This window comes from Triticum aestivum, chromosome 1B, assembly GCF_018294505.1.
Source record: "Triticum aestivum cultivar Chinese Spring chromosome 1B, IWGSC CS RefSeq v2.1, whole genome shotgun sequence".
Taxonomy (NCBI): Eukaryota; Viridiplantae; Streptophyta; class Magnoliopsida; order Poales; family Poaceae; genus Triticum; species Triticum aestivum.
The window spans coordinates 56,320,766-56,343,724 of NC_057795.1; the positions used below are offsets into that span (position 1 = coordinate 56,320,766).

At 43.9% G+C, this 22,959-nt stretch overlaps 2 long non-coding RNA genes across 3 annotated transcripts; both read left to right on the top strand.

Moving 5' to 3' along the window:
• The first annotated feature begins 12,573 nt into the window (after window positions 1–12,573).
• Window positions 12,574–16,736, top strand: LOC123086487 (uncharacterized). Of its 2 annotated transcripts, XR_006440907.1 has the most exons (4): window positions 12,574–12,855; window positions 13,006–13,148; window positions 15,072–15,230; window positions 16,426–16,736. It is a non-coding gene; the product is annotated as an uncharacterized lncRNA (long non-coding RNA). The 2 variants fall into 2 exon arrangements; XR_006440905.1 differs by lacking the exon at window positions 16,426–16,736 and having other exon boundaries at window positions 12,577–12,855; window positions 15,072–15,442.
• Window positions 16,737–16,840: 104 nt separating this feature from the next.
• On the top strand, window positions 16,841–18,625 carry LOC123086499 (uncharacterized). Its single transcript, XR_006440914.1, has 4 exons — window positions 16,841–17,432; window positions 17,653–17,703; window positions 18,105–18,162; window positions 18,475–18,625. It is a non-coding gene; the product is annotated as an uncharacterized lncRNA (long non-coding RNA).
• The last annotated feature ends 4,334 nt before the right edge of the window (window positions 18,626–22,959 follow it).

Here is a 22,959-nt window from a genome sequence, read left to right on the forward strand (position 1 = left end):
ATAATCACCCAGTTATGTTGTGACGTTTGGTAGCATCCAAAGTGTTCCTCCGATAAACGGGAGTTGCATAATCTCATAGTTACAGGAACATGTATAAGTCATGAAGAAAGCAATAGCAACATACTAAACGATCAAGTGCTAGGCTAACGGAATGGGTCATGTCAATCACATCATTCTCCTAATGATGTGATCCCGTTAATCAAATGAAAACTCATGTCTATGGTTAGGAAACATAACCATCTTCGATTAACGAGCTAGTCAAGTAGAGGCATACTAGTGACACTCTGTTTGTCTATGTATTCACACATGTATTATGTTTCCGGTTAATACAATTCTAGCATGAATAATAAAAATTTATCATGATATAAGGAAATAAATAATAACTTTATTATTGCCTCTAGGGCATATTTCCTTCAGTCTCCCACTTGCACTAGAGTCAATAATCTAGATCATATCAGCATGTGATTAACATCGATAGTTCACATCATTATGTGATTAACACCCATAGTTCACATCGCCATGTGACCAACACCCAAAGGGTTTACTAGATTCAGTAATCTAGTTCACATCGCTATGTGATTAACACCCAAAGAGTACTAAGGTGTGATCATGTTTTGCTTGTGAGAGAAGTTTAGTCAACGGGTCTGCCACATTCAGATCCGTATGTATTTTGCAAATTTCTATGTCAACAATGCTCTGCACAGAGCTACTCTAGCTAATTGCTCCCACTTTCAATATGTATCCAGATTGAGACTTAGAGTCATCTAGATCAGTGTCAAAACTTGCATCGACGTAACCCTTTACGACGAACCTTTTGTCACCTCCATAATCGAGAAATATATCCTTATTCCACTAAGGATAATTTTGACCGCTGTCCAGTGATCTACTCCTAGATCACTATTGTACTCCCTTGCCAAAATCAGTGTAGGGTATACAATAGATCTGGTACACAGCATGACATACTTTATAGAACCTATGGCCAAGGCATAGGGAATGACTTTCATTCTCTTTCTATCTTCTGCCGTGGTCGGGTTTTGAGTCTTACTCAATTTCACACCTTGTAACACAGGCAAGAACTCTTTCTTTGACTGTTCCATTTTGAACTACTTCAAAATCTTGTCAAGGTATGTACTCATTAAAAAAAACTTATCAAGCGTCTTGATCTATCTCTATAGATCTTGATGCTCAATATGTAAGCAACTTCACCGAGGTCTTTCTTTGAAAAACTCCTTTCAAACACTCCTTTATGCTTTGCAGAATAATTCTACATTATTTCCGATCAACAATATGTCATTCACATATACTTATCAGAAAGGCTGTAGTGCTCCCACTCACTTTCTTGTAAATATAGGCCTTTCCAAAAGTCTGTATAAAACCATATGCTTTGATCAACACATCAAAGCGTATATTCCAACTCCGAGATGCTTGCAGCAGTCCATTGATGGATCGCTGGAGCTTGCACATTTTGTTAGCACCTTTTAGGATTGACAAAACCTTCTAGTTGCATCATATACAACTCTTCTTTAAATCCATTAAGGAATGTAGTTTTGTTTATCCATTTGCCAGATTTCATAAAAATGCGGCAATTGCTAACATGATTTGGACAAACTTAAGCATCACTACGAGTGAGAAAATTTCATCGTAGTCAACACCTTGAACTTTGTCAAGAACCTTTTTCGACAAGTCTAGCTTTGTAGATAGTAACACTACTATCAGCGTCCGTCTTCCTCTTGAAGATCCATTTATTTTCTATGGTTTGCCGATCATCGGGCAAATCCATCAAAGTCCATACTTTGTTCTCATACATGGATCATATCTCAAATTTCATGGCCTCAAACCATTTTGCGGAATCTGGGCTCATCATCGCTTCCTCATAGTTCGTAGGTTCGTCATGGTCAAGTAACATGACCTCCAGAATGGGATTACCGTACCACTCTGGTGCGGATCACACTCTGGTTGACCTACGAGGTTCGGTAGTAACTTGATCTGAAGTTACATGATCATCATCATTATCTTCCTCACTAATTGGTGTAGTAGTCACAGGAACAGATTTCTGTGATGAACTACTTTCCAATAAGGGAGAAGGTACAATTACCTTATCAAGTTCTACTTTCCTCCCACTCACTTCTTTCGAGAGAAACTCCTTCTCTAGAAAGGATCCATTCTTAGCAACGAATGTTTGCCTTTGGATCTGTGATAGAAGGAGTACCCAACAGTTTCCTTTGGGTATTCTATGAAGACGCACTTTTCCGATTTGGGTTCGAGCTTATCAGGTTGAAAACCTTTTTCACATAAGCATCGCAACTCCAAACTTTAAGAAACGACGGCTTAGGTTTACTGCTAAACCATAGTTCATACGGTGTCGTCTCAACGGATTTAATGGTGCCCTATTTAACGTGAATGCAGCTGTCTCTAATGCATAACCCCAAAATGATATTGGTAAATCGGTAAGAGACATCATTGATCGCACCTCCAATAAAGTGCGGTTACGATGTTCGGACACACCATAACGTTGTGGTGTTCCAGGTGGCGTGAGCTGTGAAACTATTCCACATTGTTTTAATTGAAGATCAAACTCGTAACTCAAATATTCATCTCCACGATCAGATCGCAGAAACTCTATTTTCTTGTTACGATGATTTTCCACTTCACTCTGAAATTCTTTGAACCTTTCAACTATTTCAGACTTATGTTTCATCAAGTAGATATACCCATATCTGCTTAAATCATCTGTGAAGGTCAGAAAATAACGATACTCGCCACGAGCCTTAATACTCATTGGTCTGCATACATCAGTATGTATTATTTCCAACAAGTTTGTTGATCGTTCCATTGTTCCGAAGAACGGAGTTTAGTCATCTTGCCCAAAAGGCACTGTTCGCAAGCATCAAATGATTCATAACCAAGTGATTCCGAAAATCCATCTTTATGGAGTTTCTTCATGCACTTTACACCGATATGACCCAAACGGCAGTGCCACAAATAAGTTGCACTATCATTATTAACTTAGCATCTTTTAGCATCAATATTATGAATATGTGTATCACTACGATCGAGATCCAATAAACTATTTTCATTGGGTGTATGACCATTGAAGGTTTTATTCATGTAAACAGAACAACAATTATTCTCTGACTTTAAATGAATAACTGTATTGCAATAAACATGATCAAATCATATTCATGCTCAACGCAAACACCAAATAACATTTATTTAGGTTCAACACTAATCCCGAAAGTATAGGGAGTGTGCGATGATGATCATATCAATCTTGAAACTACTTTCAACACACATCGTCACTTCACCCTTAACTAGTTTCTGTTTATTCTGCAACTCCCGTTTCGAGTTACTACTCTTAGCAACTGAACCAGTACCAAGTACCGAGGGGTTGCTATAAACACTAGTAAAGTACACATCAATAACATGTGTATCTAATATACCTTTGTTCACTTTGCCATCCTTCTTATCCGCCAAATACTTGGGGTAGTTCTGCTTCCAGTGACCAGTCCCTTTGCAGTAGAAGCACTTAGTCTCAGGCTTAGGTCCAGACTTGGGCTTCTTCACTTGAGCAGCAACTTGCTTGCCGTTCTTCTTGAAGTTCTCTTCTATCCCTTTGCCCTTTTCTTGAAACTAGTGGTCTTGTCAAGCATCAACACTTGATGTTCTTTCTTGATTTCTACCTTCATCGATTTCATCATCATGAAAAACTCGGGAATCATTTTCATCATCCCTTGCATACTATAGTTCATCACGAAGTTCTACTAACTTGGTGATGGTGACTAGAGAATTCTGTCAATCACTATCTTATCTGGAAGATTAACTCCCACTTGATTCAAGCGATTGTAGTACCCAGACAATCTGAGCACATGCTCACTAGTTGAGCGATTCTCCTCCATCTTTTAGCTACAGAACTTGTTGGAGACTTCATATCTCTCAACTCGGGTATTTGCTTGAAATATTAACTTCAACTCCTGGAACATCTCATATGGTCCATGACGTTCAAAACGTCTTTGAAGTCCCGATTCTAAGCCGTTAAGCATGGTGCACTAAACTATCAAGTAGTCATCATATTGAGCTAGCCAAACATTCATAACATCTGCATCTGCTCCTGCAATAGGTTTGTCACCTAGCGGTGCATCAAGGACATAATTCTTCTGTGCAGCAATGAGGATAAACCTTAGATCACGGATCCAATCCGCATCATTGCTACTAACATTTTTCAACACAATTTTCTCTAGGAACATATCAAAATAAACATATGAGAGCAACAACGCAAGCTATTGATCTACAACATAATTTGCAAAATACTTAAGAACTCCCACTTAGAAAGACATCCCTCTAATCCTTTAAGTGATCACGTGATCCAAATCAACTAAACCATAACCGATCATCACGTGAAATGGAGTAGCTTTCAATGGTGAACATCATTATGTTGATCATATCTACTATATGATTCACGCTCGACCTTTCGGTCTCCGTGTTCCGAGGCCATATCTGCATATGCTAGGGTCGTCAAGTTTAACCTGAGTATTCCGCATGTGCAAAACTGGCTTGCACCCGTTGTAGATGGACGTAGAGCTTATCACACCCAATCATCACGTGGTGTCTGGGCACGACGAACTTTGGCAACGATGCATACTCAGGGAGAACACTTCTTGATAATTTTAGTGAGAGATCATCTTAAAATGCTACCGTCAATCAAAGCAAGATAAGATGCATAAAGGATAAACATCACATGCAATCAATATAAGTGATATGATATGGCCATCATCATCTTGTGCTTGTGATCTCCATCTCCGAAGCACCATCGTGATCACCATCGTCACCGGCGCGACACCTTGATCTCCATCGTAGCATCGTTGTCGTTTACGCCATCTATTGCTTCTACGACTATCGCTACCGCTTAGTGATAAAGTAAAGCAATTACAGGGCGTTTGGATTTCATACAATAAAGTGACAACCATATGGCTCCTGCCAGTTGCCGATAACTTCGGTTACAAAACATGATCATCTCATACAATAAAATATAGCATCACGTCTTGGCCATATCACATGACAACATGCCCTGCAAAAACAAGTTAGACGTCCTCTACTTTGTTCTTGCAAGTTTTACGTGGCTGCTACGGGCTGAGCAAGAACCGTTCTTACCTACGCATCAAAACCACAACGATAGTTCGTCAAGTTGATGCTGTTTTAACCTTCACAAGGACCGGGCGTAGCCACACTCGGTTCAACTAAAGTTGGAGAAACTGACACCCGCCAGCCACCTGTGTGCAAAGCACGTCGGTAGAACCAGTCTCGCGTAAGCGTACGCGTAATGTCGGTCCGGGCCGCTTCATCCAACAATACCGCCGAACCAAAGTATGACATGCTGGTAAGCAGTATGACTTGTATCGCCCACAACTCACTTGTGTTCTACTCGTGCATATAACATCAACGCATAAAACCTGGCTCGGATGCCACTGTTGGGGAACGTATTAATTTCAAAAAATTTCCTACGCACACGCAAGATCATGGTGATGCATAGCAACGAGAGGGGAGAGTGTTGTCTACGTACCCTCGTAGACCGAAGCGGAAGCGTTAACGCAACATAGAGGAAGTAGTCATACATCTTCCCGGTCCAACCGATCCAAGCACCGTTACTCCGGCACCTCCGAGTTCTTGACACACGTATAGCTCGATGACGCACCCCGAGCTCCGATCCAGCAAAGCTTCGGGAAGGAGTTCCGTCAGCACGACGGCGTGGTGACGATCTTGATGTTCAACTGTCGCAGGGCTTCGCCTAAGCACCGCTACAATATGACCGAGGTGTAATATCGTGGAGGGGGGCACCGCACACGGCTAAGGAACGATCACGAAGATCAACTTCTGTGTCTATGGGGTGCCCCCTGCCCCCGTATATAAAGGAGTGGAGGAGGGGAGGGCCGGCCCTCTCTATGGCGCGCCCTAGGGGAGTCCTACTTCCGCCGGGAGTAGGATTCCCCCTTTCCTAGTCTAACTAGGAGTCCTTCCATGTAGTAGGAGTAGGAGACAAGGAAGGGGAAGAGAGAAGGGAAGGAAGGAGGGGGTGCGGCCCCTCCCCCTAGTCCAATTCGGACTAGGCCATGGGGGGGGGGGGGGCCTGCCCTAGGCAGCCCCTCTCTCTTTCCCGTATGGCCCAATAAGGCCCAATACTTCTCCCCGGCGAATTCCCGTAACTCTCCGGTACTCCAATAAATACCCGAATCACTCGGAACCTTTCCGAACTCCGAATATAGTCGTCCAATATATCGATATTTACGTCTCGACCATTTCGAGACTCCTCGTCATGTCCCCAATCTCATCCGGGACTCCGAACTCCTTCGGTACATCAAAACTCATAAACTCATAATGTAACTGTCATCAAAACCTTAAGCGTGCGGACCCTACGTTCGAGAACAATGTAGACATGACCGAGACATGTCTCCGGTCAATAACCAATAGCGGAACCTGGATGCTCATATTGGCACATCAAAACCTATGAAGATCTTTATCGGTCAAACCGCATAACAACATATGTTGTTCCCTTTGTCATCGGTATGTTACTTGCCCGAGATTCGATCGTCGGTATCCAATACCTAGTTCAATCTCGTTACTGGCAAGTCTCTTTACTCGTTCCATAATACATCATTCCGTAACTAACTCATTAGTTACAATGCTTGCAAGGCTTATAGTGATGTGCATTACCGAGAGGGCCCAGAGATACCTCTCCGACAATCGGAGTGAAAAAACCTAATCTCGAAATACGCCAACCCAACATGCACCTTTGGAGACACCTGTAGTACTCCTTTATAATCACCCAGTTACGTTGTGACGTTTGGTAGCACCCAAAGTGTTCCTCCGGTAAACGGGAGTTGCATAATCTCATAGTTACAGGAACATGTATAAGTCATGAAGAAAGCAATAGCAACATACTAAACGATCAAGTGCTAGGCTAACGGAATGGGTCATGTCAATCACATCATTCTCCTAATGATGTGATCCCGTTAATCAAATGACAACTCATGTCTATGGTTAGGAAACATAACCATCTTCGATTAACGAGCTAGTCAAGTAGAGGCATACTAGTGACACTCTGTTTGTCTATGTATCCACACATGTATTATGTTTCTGGTTAATACAATTCTAGCATGAATAATAAACATTTATCGTGATATAAGGAAATAAATAATAACTTTATTATTGCCTCTAGGGCATATTTCCTTCAGATGTGGCCATCGGGGACGAGGGAGCCGGAGCGTCAACCTCATCCAGGAGCTGAAGCCGCGCACATCTCCCAATACCTGCACCATGGTTAGACAACAAAGAGGGCGAATGTGCAGCATCTACAAATTGATTAGGCAATATAGTGGATGGGTGCACTGGCGGTGTGGAGCTTGTGCCAGGTGAGGGAAGAGCAGCAAAGGGAAAAACGTGCTCATCAAAAACAACATTGCGGGAGATATACACACGATTAGACGGGACATGAATGCACTTATACCCTTTGTGAACAGAACTATACCCCAGGAAGACACGCTTCTTTGATCGGAACTCAAGCTTGCAAATATTATACGGACGGAGATGCGGCCAACACGCACAACCGAACACTTTAAGAAACGTGTAATCGGGAGTCTGACCAAGCAAGAGTTCAAGTGGAGTTTTCATACGAAGGAGCCGCGAAGGAAGCCTATTTATAAGAAAACAGGCTGTAGTAAAAGCATTGCTCCAAAAACGAAACAGGACAGATGCATGAGCAAGCAAGGTTAAACCAGTTTCAACAATATGACGGTGCTTACGTTCAGCTGAACCATTCTGCTGATGTGTATGTGGGCAAGAAACACGATGAGCAATTCCTAGTTTCTCAAAGAAGGTACTGAGGCTGCGGTATTCACCCCCCAGTCTGACTGTACATGAATGATTTTATGATCTAGGAGTCTCTCAACATGTGCTTGGAATTGTAAAAACACATTAAACACATCAGACTTATGCTTAAGAAGATAAATCCAGGTAAAGCGACTGTAAGCATCAATGAAACTAACATAATATTCGTGCCCACTAACGGACAGCTGGGCAGGACCCCATACATCTGAAAACACAAGCTCAAGAGGAGTTTTGACTATATGTGTAGAAACAGAAAAAGGTAACTGATGACTCTTGCCCTGCTGGCAGGCATCACAGACAGAGGCATCTTTATTACTAGACTCGGATGGCAGCTCATGACGAACAATGGGAGATGCTGGGTGACCAAGATGAGAGTGCCATAGTGATGGAGACACATGGACGCCACTGAAGACTTGGAACGCAGCAGCAGGAGCGGGAACGTCGGTGGGGGCGTCAAGCGCATATAGACCATGGCGGTAGCGACCTCTAAGAAGTATGTTCCTCGTAGCACGATCCTTAACAAAGAGATAAAACGGGTGAAACTCACAGAAAACATTATTATCCTATGTAAGTTTAGGAACAGAGAGTAAATTACGTGCAACTGTGGGAACACGAAGAACATTTCTAAGATGCAATGTCCTAGAGGTGCTTGTGAGAAGTGATGCCTGACCAACATGTGAAATGCGCATACCTGCCCCGTTAGCTGTGTGAACCTTGTCATGCCCGCGGTAAGGCTGCTGGACAGTTAGCTTGCCCAGCTCGTTGGTGACATGCGTGGTTGCTCCAGTGTCCATGTACCAAGAGGGATCAACAGGATAAGAAGGGGTGTGACCCTGTCGCGCCATGTTAACTTGACGCTCGTTGCCCTTGCCATTATTGCCGAGGCCAAGAAAGTCCGTCTTGAACCGGCGATGGCAGCGAGAGGCGACATGACGAGGCAGACCACGGAGCTGGCATGGCTGAGCAGCACCACAGGTGGTACAGCAGGCGCAGGCGCGGCCATCAACGACAACCACCGGGGCGCCAGAGCGCGGGGACTGCTGCTGTGGTGACGAGGGCGCACCACCACCACCGGACTTGCCCCCTCCTCCTGAGGAAGATGCAGAGGGGCCACGGCCACCGCCTTTGCCGCGGTACACGGCGTTGACGGAGGAGTCGGGGGAGACGTCGGGGCGGCGCGCTTTGAGCCATTGCTCCGTTGACAGGAGACGGCTGTAGAGTTCCTGAGGACGAAGAGGCTCCTTACGTTCGTTAATCACCTCGGCAAGCGAGTCGTAGTCGCTGTCGAGGCCGGCTAGGATGAAAGATGTGAACTCGCTGTCGTGAAGGGGCTCTCCAATGGAAGCAAGAGTGTCAGCCAACTTCTTGATCTTGTTGTAGAAGGTGGTCACCGTACCATTGTCCTTGCGAGTTTCACCAAGCTTGGCACGGATGGCCATGGATTGAGCAGTAGACTGAGACGAGAAACTCGACTCCAGGATGTCCCACACCTCATGAGAGGACGAAGCAAAGAGGACTAGCCCGGCCACACCCTCACCCAGGGAAGACTGGATAGCTGAGAGGATGGCTTGGCCCTGAGCGATCCACGCACGGAAGATCGGATGATGTGGCGGTGGACACAGCAGTGTACCGTTGACGAACCCCTCCAAGTAATGGCTGCGAAGGAGAGGAAGCACCTGAGCACACCAATATAGATAGTTGTCCGGTTTAAGCTTCACCGGTAGGAGGTGCGAGAACAAAAACGGCGGCGAGGAGATCGCGGCCAGAGCAGCTTCGGCATCCACGTATGGCGTCGGGGAGATCACTGGTGCAGATGGCGCCGCAGCCGGTGCGTACAGATGCGAGGGGCCGTACGGGTAGGGCGCCCCATAGGGCGGCGGAGCCGGGTACGCGCCCTGGCCAGGATACGCCCCGTAGGAAGGACGCGCGTGTGGCGACTGGCCGTGCGGCGCCGCGTACAGTGGGTAGCCGCCGTGATTGGCATGGGCGGCATCGGCAACAGTAGGGCCGGCTGCGGTGTAGATGGCGGCAGCCGGAGCAGGCGCGATCGCACGCATCTGGTGCGACGCGGTAGGGGGCGGCGGCGCGGGCACAAGGGAGTGCACGGCAGCCGGCGGCGGCGACGGTTGCTGGGACCGGGCCGAAGCAGCAGGCGATGAAGAGGAGACGCTGGCGTACAGGGAAGACACCGGGCCGGCGAAGAGAGACCCCGCCGATTGAGTCTGCAGGGGCCCGAGCGAGCCATCCGCCGTGTAGGGCGCAGTCCCGACGTTGAGAAGACGCGGGAGGGACGGCAGGAGGAACGAGTGATCCATGTGGACGGAGGCCGGCGGCAGGAGGGCGGGGGAGGAAACCGCGGTGCCGGCAGTGCTTGGGGCGGCGGCGGCGGCTGGTGGCGGAGGCGGAGCGGAAGACATTAGATCGTTAGGTCGGATACCATATTAGACAAGGGTTTTAGGGTGTGTGGCACACCTCCAACGTGGGGTGGCCCTTTCATTATATAATCATGTACAACATAATTACAAGTGGGGCCCAGTATATACAGAGTCTAACCTGCTGTACCTAGTTCAATTAATTAGGTTCCTTATGGTGAAACCTGCTCTTCGGATTCAAATTTTAGACTTGATACGGATGCTCTTAACCACCAGAAAGAATCTAAACTCTTAATGTCTCACTTGGTAGGTCGCGTTCCGGTTTTATTTTCGTCCCATCTCACCCGGTTATTTTTAGTACCTATTTTGGTACCTCCTCTCACCTCCCAACAGTTCTCTCCTGGACCGTCAAGCGATGCCTCCCGTGGAGATAGCGATGCCTCAGGTAGCGAGCGAGGTCTGCACGTCGAAAAAAAACCTACGAAAGAAAACCAACGAGAAAAAACCCACGAGCGAAGCAACGCACACCCTCTCTCGGCAAACCCTAGCCGCCGCACGAGGGAAGAGATGAGGGATAGCCCGTTGCGTCCAGACGTCTCCGCCGCCGGCCTCTCTACACTCCGCTCCCCGGTCCCCACCTCCTCCGGTCCCCCCGCACGGCCGCTCTTCCGCGACGACACCAACCGTCCAGAAGCGGAGTCACCGCCTCGATCCGGGGTCCCCCCGTCCCCGTCGTGCTCGGCGCCACGCCCATCCCGAGGCACCACCCGCTCGTTGTCGGCTCGCCCGAGCCTGCCAAGAAGTCCGCCGTGTCGCGGAGGGGCTCCTGGGGCCGAGAAGCATAGCGGCGCCGGCGATGCCGGGGTGCTCGCATCACCCAAGGTTGACAGGCCCATCGCACTCAACTTCGAGGAGAGGATGCCCGTCAAGAAGCGGCCCTCGCCAGCGCAGAGCTCGGCGTCGAGGAGAGGTCCATCGCCACTGATGAATATCGTGAGCGAGCGAGCCAGCGGCCGTGCGTGCGTCAGGACACGCTCGTAAGGACCCCCGCCTCCTTCCTTCCTTGTGCTCGGCCATGCCTAGCAGCAAGGAGGAGGATCTACTACCCTACGGAAGGGAAGGAAGAGTCCGCCGGCGAGCGAGGCACGGCCACAGTGTTGGACTCACCGGGGACGGCTGCTCCTCCCGAGGTAACCAACTCCTCCGATCCTCTTCTTCCCCCAATTCTATTTGCATCTGCGTGCGTACGCAACTTCAGTTCTGTACATACATATTCAGTTCAAACTGAACCCCAACCCCAACCCGTTGGCTGAAGCTTCAGTTCTGTACATGCATATTGAGTTCAAACTGAACCCCAACCCAACCCGTTGGCCGAAGCATTTACATGCCTATGTAAACCTGGGAAATGGGAATGCTCCAAAACCTAAATTAAATCAAATCCAAACTGCATATATACCGCTTGTCCGTCAAGTGAAATCCACCAAACCAACTCACTCCAATCCATGACCGACAGTACCAACCCAACCATCTCAAAGTTTTGGTTTTGGACTACTACTACTGAACCCAATTTCCAATCTTAACCTACCCATCAGCCGCACATTAAGCTCTGTACCTATGTTCAGTTTGATCAACCGATTAGCAAATCAGTGAGGGCAGGTTCCAATTTTTACTAGACGGGAAAGCATGCCACGCTGTAATTTTGACCGCTCTACGGTTGGACGACAAACATGGAGGAAACCCTGCTGACGTGCATGCGCTCCTCTGCGCTTGGTGACCAATACATCTGCTCCATCGTGAACATGTGCTTCGTGTCAAACAGGTAGCCGCCAAGGGTGAGCTCGTGCAGCGGTTTAGGTATAGATGTGCATCCCATAAGGGAAGCTACAGTTTCTTTCATAAAACTATTTGTTGTTAGTGCATTGCATATTGAAGTAAACTGGATGGGCTTATCTTGAGTTCTCCATCAAGTTATATTACTTTGACAGGAAAAAGTGCAGAAAGACCATATAAAGTACTCTGGTGAGTCTCTCAATTGAAGTAGATTTTTTTTAGGTGCGTGAAACATGCACAATGATTTGCTCTGTTGAGTGTAAGTTGAACTAGCACTTGAATTATAGCTCATGCCGGTATGCTAATTTTCTCTTTCTCATATCAGCTCTCCTTTTTGTCCATTTTTATTCACTACTACCTGAAGGAAACTGTATTGGATAGCAGCAGTAGAAACTGTACTATGGAAGGTGCTTACTATTTTACCCTTTTTACTTTGAGGTAATTTTTTGTTATTGTTTCCTTTAGTCAAGTGCTATCCTTCACAAAATTGCATTTTTTTGTTCACTGTGCTAGGGAGGGTGAGCGATTCTGGGAAATTCCTTGTGGCCGTGAAAGGCCAGGATGCCATACTGATTGTATTGCAATGAGCGGGCATTATTTAGGCCAAGTGTTTAATATTCAATATTTTATCTTTCCACATCACGGGAATGAGCTCGCGCAAAGCCGAGTAGTGAATCCTGAGAGTGAGGTCAAATGCTGGATGCATATGGGTTTTGTCAACGACAATGGCCAAAAGGCGGCAAAAGTAGACAAAAACTTCTTCACTATCAAAGATGTAAGGGGGGTGAATCTCTTATTTTTTGTTGGCATACTTGCAGTTAAACTATATATCATTTTTTTGTAGTCGAACTTGGTCATCTTATTGTTGTCGCTATAGATTATCTGTACCATCCCATGGCTGTAAGGCTAATCCTCATGCGAACAGACTACATTGTCCAGCAGAAACTAGAGCAACAGTCCAGCAGAAAAGGAAGCAGCCAGAGAAGAAGCAGCAGTAGGAAAAGAAATAGTCCGAGGTTCAGTGGCGCATTCTCCAGTGCTCTGCAGCTTCTTCGCCATTATTGATGGGTGAGCAAGGCAAATCCACTAGCTAAGCTCTCTCTCTCTCTCTCTCTCTCTCTCTCTCTCTCTCTCTCTCTCAAATGAAACTTACCGGTTCCATCAGATAAGGTGAAATGGGACACAAATTGAAACGACTAAATTTGAACCAGGAATTTCTTGTAATCTTGATCATTTTTTGTGTGCATTCCATGCTCTGTTTTCTGCACTTTGGAGTTGTGAAACAAGTGGGCGCTCCTTGCTGTTCAAGGAAAGATCTCCTTGTTTTTGTCTAAGGATGTACTTCACTACTATGTAGGCTTCTTGCCGTCTTTGTTGGTTTTAACATGCTTGACGTTTATAGGGCATCTTGAATGTGCATATAGATCAGGCATATAGATCACGAATATCAGCTAATTGTCAAGATTACTTAACTGCACCATGTCAATTATCTGGAAAACAAAACATTAATTTCCTTCAAGGTGAAATTCCTTGCAACAGTTGCATGCAAGAATTGCTCTTTAATTTGGAAGTCATTGGTATCTTTTAGAAAGAAGATCAATTTGTTGATGGTACAGGAAGGTGTGGTTTTTTTGTCGCTTATATGCCGCTGAATATTTGCAACGTTGGCATATTTGGTACTTGCTGTTTTGAGTCCTTATTTGTTCTTGCTTGCTTTCTATTTCATCTCTTATTATGTGACAACTTAAGCTTTTTATTCATGTGGAATCTGAATATGAATACCACAACAGGTGTAAGCTTCATGATGTATGTATCAGCACCACAGAAAACTTTCTGGAGTTTACATAATGATACTCCAATTCAGGAGCTTGCATACTCATTACATTTTTTGTGGAGTGTTGATGAAATTCGGCAAAAACATCTGCCTGTTAATATTTAGAAAAGAGGTTTGAGGTTATCTAGATCTTCAAGTAAGTTAGTTCTCAATCCTATGTCAGACATATAACACATTGCTTCCTCGGAGTCGCTAGAACTGAATTGAACAGTCCGAATAGCAAAGGGAGTTGGTTTCTGATGGTCATCACAATACAGCCAAACAAACTAATAGAGCATCTTTGCAGTAGCAGCACGAAGTAAAACATATGATCCATAAACATACATCTCTCTCAGTGTCCGCACTGGCTTCTAGGAGCTGGGAGGGGAGCAGAAGGGTCGGTGGGACGACATCACGACAGAGGCGGCAGATGTCGCCGGGGAATGAGGGCGTGGACCACGCGGTCACAACTCAGAGGCGGGAGGGGAGCTAGGGATAAGTGACAGGGCGACCCGTACGGGGTCACAAGTCGTCGTCAAGCCCGAATCCAGGTACTAACCACACCAAGTGTGCTCACCGCCGCTCACCAGACCTGGCCGGAGCTTATACCGTGGCTCGCAGGAGAGGGGAGATATTGCAACTTAGGGATGGGAGGGGGCGGTGAGCATGGAGCGGAGGCCACAGATCCAAGCCTAGGAGAGAAAGGAGGCGAGGCGACGCTGTGTCGGGGAGAGGTGGCGGGGGTGGTGGGAAGAGTGAGGCTTGTGCCTGTGTGTTGAGAGAGTGAGAGGAGTGAGTTGTGTTTTTCTTTTGCGGAATAAGATAAGAAGCAAAGGAGAGGTTGGCTGCATTTGATTTTTAGAAAAATCGGCTGTTTTTTATATAGAGGGAAATTCGGTTGTTTTCTCTAGAGAAATGTAACATATTTTTTCTGCTAGAATATCACATACCCTAAATAGTAAATTACCAAGAATAATCATCAAATAGTAATTTATAGATGAGCCTACAATTTATTGAAATTGGGATGCCACTCAATCTACTAAAAAGCACTATGTTACTCATTCAGTTAAAAATGGGCATTGTTCATTTCTAGCCGTTGACCATTGAATATATATTTTAAATTCATGATTTTTAATATATAGTTTCCTAATAACTGTTTATATTTTCCACTTCTATAGGTCATATAAAAACTTATGGATTTGGATGATGCTTCAAAAATGTCGACTGACATGACATAGGCACTGACGTACCGATGATGGGCCGCAAAAGATTTATTTATATATATGTTTAATTTCCAGTGGACGGGTAAATTTATTCTTGTTATTACTATATTGAAGGTAATATTAAGTTATTCAATTGCAGATGTGTCTGCCTATTTTATTTCTGATTTTATGCCCTTGTGAAACGGTAAAGAATTGCTTCCTTTGATTTGCACGATGAGTATTCTCTGTTGCACATTCTTAGACCTTCATTGTGAAATATTCATGCTAACTACATACATTGCTTCTGTAGGATGATTATTATCATGGGAATGAAGCTGAAAAATCATTGTTGATATTGTGTGAGAAAATCTTAAGCGCATCAAGTAGAAATCTTAATTCGTAACAAATTATTAGTGCGCTCATGGTTTTCTATGTACATATCATCAAATTATATTTTTTTTCATCAACTTACATTGCAAGTGAAGTGGATTTCAATTATTACCCAATTTTTACTGGCTATCTTCTGTATGTATGTGAAGTTTAAGATGCATTATGTTATATTATATATACAACTTCAGTAGAAGATTTCAAATGCCCGTGGCAACGCACGGGCATTCTACTAGATACAGACTCTCTCAATTGTGTAGATAGGTCATCAAGTAATGGTTAGCAGTTCATGCTTCTGCTTCACCTTTTAGTTAATTATCCGCTTTTAAGTATTTGTTGCCGAAGTGAGCATCAAATTGCAGGAATTTTGTAATTCATTAGTAGAATTATCCGATTCATTCGCTTTTGTTATAACGCACGGGCATTTTGTAACATCTTGCCGAAGTGAGCATTTTGTAGAGATTATCCGATTTCAAGTATTTTATTTAATGTGTCTATCTCTGGTTGTGATCCTAGAATGCAGTAAATGTGCACTTGTGTTTTGCTAATGCAACAGAGTATCTACGAGATTAGTAATTCTCTGTATAACATGGAAATTCTTCAGAACTGTAATTTTGAATGAAGCTATTTTCTGATATTTGAATCTTGCCAAAAATTAACATGAGTGATATAACCCATATAACAAAACAGATGAGAGTTGTCTTTGCAAGTTGCACTGCAAAGATTGCTTTTTACTGAAGTTATCTTTGGCGGTGTACAACTTAAAACTTGATTGATACTTTTCATTTCACATTGATGTGCTCTCCAGTGAGAACATTTTTTTGAGTGAACCTGTTTCATTAGACATGCCCTTTTATTTTGTGGGAAGTTGTTCAGACTTTTATTTGATTATTTATTTCAGTTGTGTAAAAATGGAGTATGAGTAATGCTTGGTTCCATGCAGGAAGAAGGGAGGAAGAGAAGCAAATTATAACACAGTTTAGTTCATGGTCTAGGAGCAAGGAAAGTACACATCCATCTTTGTGATATTGATAGGCATAATACTACATACAGACTCTCTCAATTGTCTAGATAGGTCATCAAGTAACGGTTAGCAGTTCATGCTTCTGCTTCACCTTTTAATTAATTATCCGCTTTTAAGTATTTGTTGCTGAAGTGAGCATCAAATTGCAGGAATTTTGTAATTCATCAGTAGAATTATCCGCTTCATTCGCTTTTATTATAACGCACGGGCATTTTGTAACATCTTGCCGAAGTGAGCATTTTGTAGAGATTATCCGATTAAGTATTTTATTTAATTTGTCTATCTCCGGTTGTGATCCTAGAAGGCAGTAAATGTGCACTTGTGTTTTGCTAATGCAACAAAGTATCTATGACATTAGTAATTCTCTGTATAAGATGGAAATTCTTCAGAACTGTAATTTTGAATGAAGCTATTTTCTGATATTTGAATCTTGCCAAAAATGAACATGAGTGATATAACCCATATAACAAAACAGATGATAGTTGTCTTTGCAAGTTGCACTGCAAAGATTGCTTTTTAGTGAAGTTATCCTTGGCGGTGTTAGATAAGTATTAACGCGACTGTTTACTTGGTTAAGATTACATTCACGTTATTTCTTCTAACCTTCTAATCTCTATACACAGCTAGCTACAGCTTGGGACAACTGCTAGAAGAATGAACGGTTGATTCCTCTACAGCAACGCCTGAGGTCAGGTTCTATGCGAGTGCAACAGTGCTGGCGGTGTCGGCCGTGGTGGTAGCATGTGCACTTGCCGAGGGTGGATGAGGCTTTGATGATGGAGCTAGCAAAGAAGGCATGGAGCAAATGGAGACGGGGTTCCTTTGTGACAACGTATGGGAGGCTGATGGGTTCCCTTGGAAGTTGGAACAATGCGATGTTGCCGAGACAGCACACTGGGTTCCAATTCCAGTTGGACGAATAGTATGTACGTGATTCATTCACTCTTTTGATCATTCCTTATTGCACGTACTGCAGTTGGAGGATATACCAATATAATGGATGGATCTACTAAATATTAACATGTCAAGTACGACAGTACATGCCAACTAACTGAGCTATATATGGTGTGACACTGACGATCTACGCGCTTCCTCCCTAAGTGTTGTTTGCTGACTGCCGGGCCTTCCGTCGGATGTTGTGCGCAGATAATTTTGTGGGAAGTCTTACCGTCCCTATTTCATAGAAAAAAAATCCAGGTATGTTATTTTCTGTATTTTCAAAAAAATGATAATGATATGAAGCTTAGAAGTCGTGTGTCATGCTTTGGAAATAAAACTTACAACCCCCATAGTTCAGGACCTTACTGAACTTTGCGTGTCATGTATTTATAACCGCATTTGTTTCTCAAGCTTTAGTTATTAAACTTTTCTCTAAAACTGCAGAGTAACCGTTCTGAATAATGAACTTTGCATTGCATGTGTTAATCTTAAAAAACACAAATTTGAGAAATATCAAATGGAAGTTCACAACTAATAGAAAAGTTTAGCTCTTACAAGATGGTAGGGATTTCAAAAGTTTTAGCTTCATCTTTTGTTATTACACCATATGTTATGTCAGTAAATTGAGTTATATGATGAGCATGGTCTTATCTGTTCAGGTTGCTGAGTTTTGGCCTTAAGGTGCAGCATTGATAAGGAAATTATGCATCTGTTGAGGTTACTGATATTTAACCATCTCATGTCTATCAATAGTGCATACATTATGGTTGATAAAAATATCTTGCCATGTCAAATGCATAATGTTGTAATTCCTTCATTCCATAATGTAGTGCACCCGCGCTTTTTTAGATAAAGTTTGACCATAAATTTAACTAACGTGGTTAAATTTATGGTCAAACCTAAATCTCGAAAAGCGCTGGCGCACTACGTTACGGAATGGAGGGAGTATATGATAAGTTTGGGTGTAGCTCTGTGTTAGTGCCAGTTGCTTATTATGCGCTTGACCTATTGTATCTTTTTACCATGCAGATTAATTAATTCAACCTGAGGATAGACATCCTCACTTCAGTTCAAAATTATCCAGAAGAAGTGTGATTTCTATTCCATATTCATTGACTTTTCTAAGACCTATTAGTAAATTCATTAGCTTCTTTAATCCAGTGATTCTGGGTAAACCGACGAAGAATATGAATATTACGTATGTATATTACCCCTTCTTCTGTCATTTTTTTATTTTCAGAATATTCATAATGAATGTTTTGAATGGGTTATATATAACGACACTGAATGAGGGTCTAGAGGATAAAATATTGTTCATCAATTTCGAAATTGCCCAGGTTGTATAAGGAACCATGCTGGGTAAGTTTACATCCAAATACTATGCAATATTAAATGACCCATCACCTCATAAATACATCAGATGTGGTATTTTATATATATGACTAGAGAGTTATGTCCCAGACAAATAGTGAAACAGAATGCGTGCATCATTTATATTGGCATAAAAATAGCATTTCATTTGGCATAGAAACAAGTCAACAACAAGTTGGGGATTCTTCTTACTGAAAAATAAAAATAAAAGCAAGTTTGGGATTCTTCTTACTGAAAATAAAAATAAAAGCAAGTTGGGGAGAGAGAGGGTCAAATTGTTTCATGTGGTTCCAGTAGTCGCCCGGACTGATGGAATTAGGGTTTCCAGGTATAGGCATCATAGTGGCGGTGACGTCCACACTGATCTTTTCGTTAACTTTTGCTGACGATAATCTTGGAAAATCAATATTTTTTAGATTTTTAAATTTGTAAATTATGATATATACATGGTTGCAATTCTCGTTATTTTGACACCCATTATTTGGTCCCACACCTGAATAGATGAGCGGGGGTTGCATGTATGGACCTACTAAATACGAAATTCTAAAGTGCCTTTGGAAAATATGTATGCCAAATTTACAATATTGGGTGTTCGAAGAACCTCTATTATATTATAATGGTGTCAATTTTTGGTCCCCATTGGAACGCATTGGCGTTCTACTAGAAAATGTGGCAAATTACATTTCATTAGAGATGGCTTTGCAGCGAATTGCATAAATGAGGAGTTCATAATTTTTCATCAAGTTGTACAATTTTTTTTGTTAGGATAGAAGGGTAAATGCATTGGTTGGTTGTTTCAAGAGTTAATAACGAACACGGTGGTGTATCTATTGCATGCCCAACGGTTGATATTGTATTTTGTTTCGTGGTAATGCACGATATTCAATATTTTGGATGCATCAAATTAGTTAGGGTCCATGTAAGGGTGGAAACGAATCGGATGCGGATGCGGCTCAAATTAGTTAGGGTTCATGTCAGGGTGGAAACGAATCAAATTTCTAAGATGAATCATAAGACGAGTAAAAAATTTCAAATTAGTTAGGGTTCATGTAAGGGTGGAAATGAATCGGATGCGGATGCGGCTCAAATTTATAGTTTTATTTTTAGTAAGAACTATTGTCTCAGTTGGTAGTCTCTGTTCCAGGTTGACGGAGGTAGTGCGTGACAACATTTGCTGACTGTTGATGGTGGTGGCAAGTGGTTTCGTAGGTAGAGGTGGGCAGGTCAATAGACTGGACGGAGAAAAAGGTATGCAGAGGGAGGAAGAAGAGTAGTAGCAGCAGCGGGTGTTGGCGGCGGAGGAGAGGCAAGGGGTTAGCGGTCTCGAGTGCGCCGGAGGAGAGGCAAGGGGTTAGTGGTCTCGAGTGCGGGGTGCGGGAGGTCGTGGGCACCAAAATGGTGGTAGGTTTTAGAGGAACGATTGGCGTCAGCGTTGACGGAGGTGGTGACTTGAGCAAGTGGCGACGTGTGGCAGCAACACTCGCCGGCTGTAGGGTGGCGGTGGCAGGTGCTTAGGCAGGGAGAGGCGGGCGGGTTGACAAAGTGGTCGAATAAAAAATCTGCGGCTACGGGAGGAAGACGAAGAATTAGAGGCTGGTCATCGTTGGATGAGAAGGGACAGGGGATTAACAGATTTGAAGGCGGGGTACAGGATATCTCAGGTGGCGGAGATGGTGGTGGTGTTTAGAGGGATAGACGACACATCATGTTACAGCATTTCGTTTGCACCATCCATCCCGAACAATCATGGAAAATAGAAAAAATTGGTGGAACTATGTTAGAAAGATCTATTTGGGTGAAGAGATGAGGAATAATGTAGTTCATGACAGTCATTTTCATCGTCTACATATTGTCAGCTTTATCGGCACAGGAACACATAGAGTGAGGGGTGCATGGGGTGAAAGAGTGAGAGGGCTGCTTGTGGTGAGAGAGTGACTGAGGTCAGAATAAGGCTAGGCAGGTAAGCTAAAAAAACTGGATGGACAACATTCTTGGTTGTGAGATAATTTCTTAAGTGCATCAAGTAAATTTTAATTTGTAACATATTTTTAGTTAGATAATCGCTCTATATGCATACATCTTCAAATTGTTTTTTGATCAATTTACATTGCAAGTGAAGTGGACTTCAGTTATTACCCAATTATGCCCACACTATCTTTTCTTTACGTGTGAAATATAACTTACGTTATGTTTATATAACTTCAGCAAAATATCTCAAAAGCCCGTGGCAACGCACGGGCATTATACTAGTTCTCATAGTTGTTATCTTATGACTACGTGTCTCTCGGCGTCTGCATCGGTAGGCAGATCATACCTACATTCGCTCCTTTTACTTTGTCCAAACATTTATGCCTATAGTTTCTATGATTATATACTACTTCCTCTGTTCCAGAATATAAGAATGTTTTTGACACTTTGCTAGTGTTAAGAATGTTTTTGACACTTTGCTAGTGTTAAAAACGTTCTTATATTTTGGGACGGAGGAAGTACGTACTTTATAATCTCTTCGATCGAGCAGTCTCTACATGAAAAGGACGCACACATCTTTGGAGATGGATGTTAAGGACATTAATTAGCCATCCACGTGCTTCTTCATGGCCTTCCTAGAAGACGATCAGATTGGTTACGTTGCGTTTTGGCAATCTCCAATCGTTATTGGAGATGGATGAGTACCAGTTGCCAATTCCATACGCTTGCAGCACTGTTACCATTGGAATATCTCCAACTCCTTTTTGTTAATATCTTAATTAATCGCATTATGAGGCCATGATGCCGGTCCTTTATTGAATCTTTGCGGGGGCAGGCACTGATCTTTGTGTATACTTTTGAAAGTTTGGAACTCTGAGAGTGACTTCATAACTTCACATATTGGGATCCCTTTCTCTGCAGTGTATAGCTAGGATCATTGTGGAACAACTTTGATGAAAGCGAACGCATATCTTGATTAAGACTGATCGATTGACTGACGTAACTTGGTAACTACTAGTGGCGTCAAAATTGCTTGTATTCTGATTTGTTGCTCCGGTGGATCATTTTCTGTATATGTATGGTCCGTTTTGTGAACGTTGGCCCAAAGCTCGAACTTCAGTCTCAAATTGCTTTGCTGCAACGATTTTTGTAGTAGGTGCCTTTATATTTATCAAGCTAGTGTGTGTGTGGTCATCTTTATCTTTTAGGTCATATCTGGTTTTCATCATTTGCATTTTGTAGTCTTGAAACAGGCTTTCACCTCACTTTGTATAATTCATTAACGGTCAAACTGTTAGAAGGTGATGAAGAATTTTCGCAAAAAAAAAGAAGGTGATGAAGAAATCCTTGTACAGGCAGATAAAAAAAATCGCATCCGAGCGAGCGGCACAAGTACAACTAACCCAACAAAAACGCCACACCTAACAAGAGACACCAAAGACTACCCAACAGAACTGAAACCGAGCTGCCTTGCGAAACCACCAGATACCATAGAACCAAACACACCGAGCCATGTTTGGAAGGGGTTGGCTGGCCGTTGAGACCGCCCCCTCGCTCTGGGCCACGGAGCACCGCTCCTGCCAGGAGATAGCAAGGACCGAGAGCGGAAATCACGGGGACACGTGTATAAGATAGGAGATCACTAGGGCTACCTCACGCCACAGTCAAGAACAATACATGTGAGGGGCATGCACGCTCGAAGCTAGAGGCGAGCTGCAACCGAAAAGGACCGGGGCTCCGCGACAACGACCTCAAGAGGGTGATAATGCCAAAACGCCAAATGCTACCATGGTCGAGCTTGAGAAGACGAACTAGAGGATTCATCTGGAGCCTTGGCACCATGAGGGAACCCATAACAACGGCCTCAAGAGAGAAGAGACACCGTAGGCCGTGTCGCCGATGGCGCCGGGGTATGGAGCTTTCATCCGCACCCTCACAAGTGCCACCCATGGAACCAAGGTTACCGACCCAACCCATGAGTGGGAGCCGTCACTGCCGGCACAAGGCCTCCAGATCCAGACCAGGGAGTCGCCACCACTGAAGCAAGGGCGACACCAGGATCATCCACCGCCCCTTCCGCTACTACCCACACAGCCAGGAGGAGGTGTCACTACCGCTGCAAAGCTGCTCGTTATAGAGCCAAGCGTGCAGCCTCACCCTGCCACCTCGGCATCC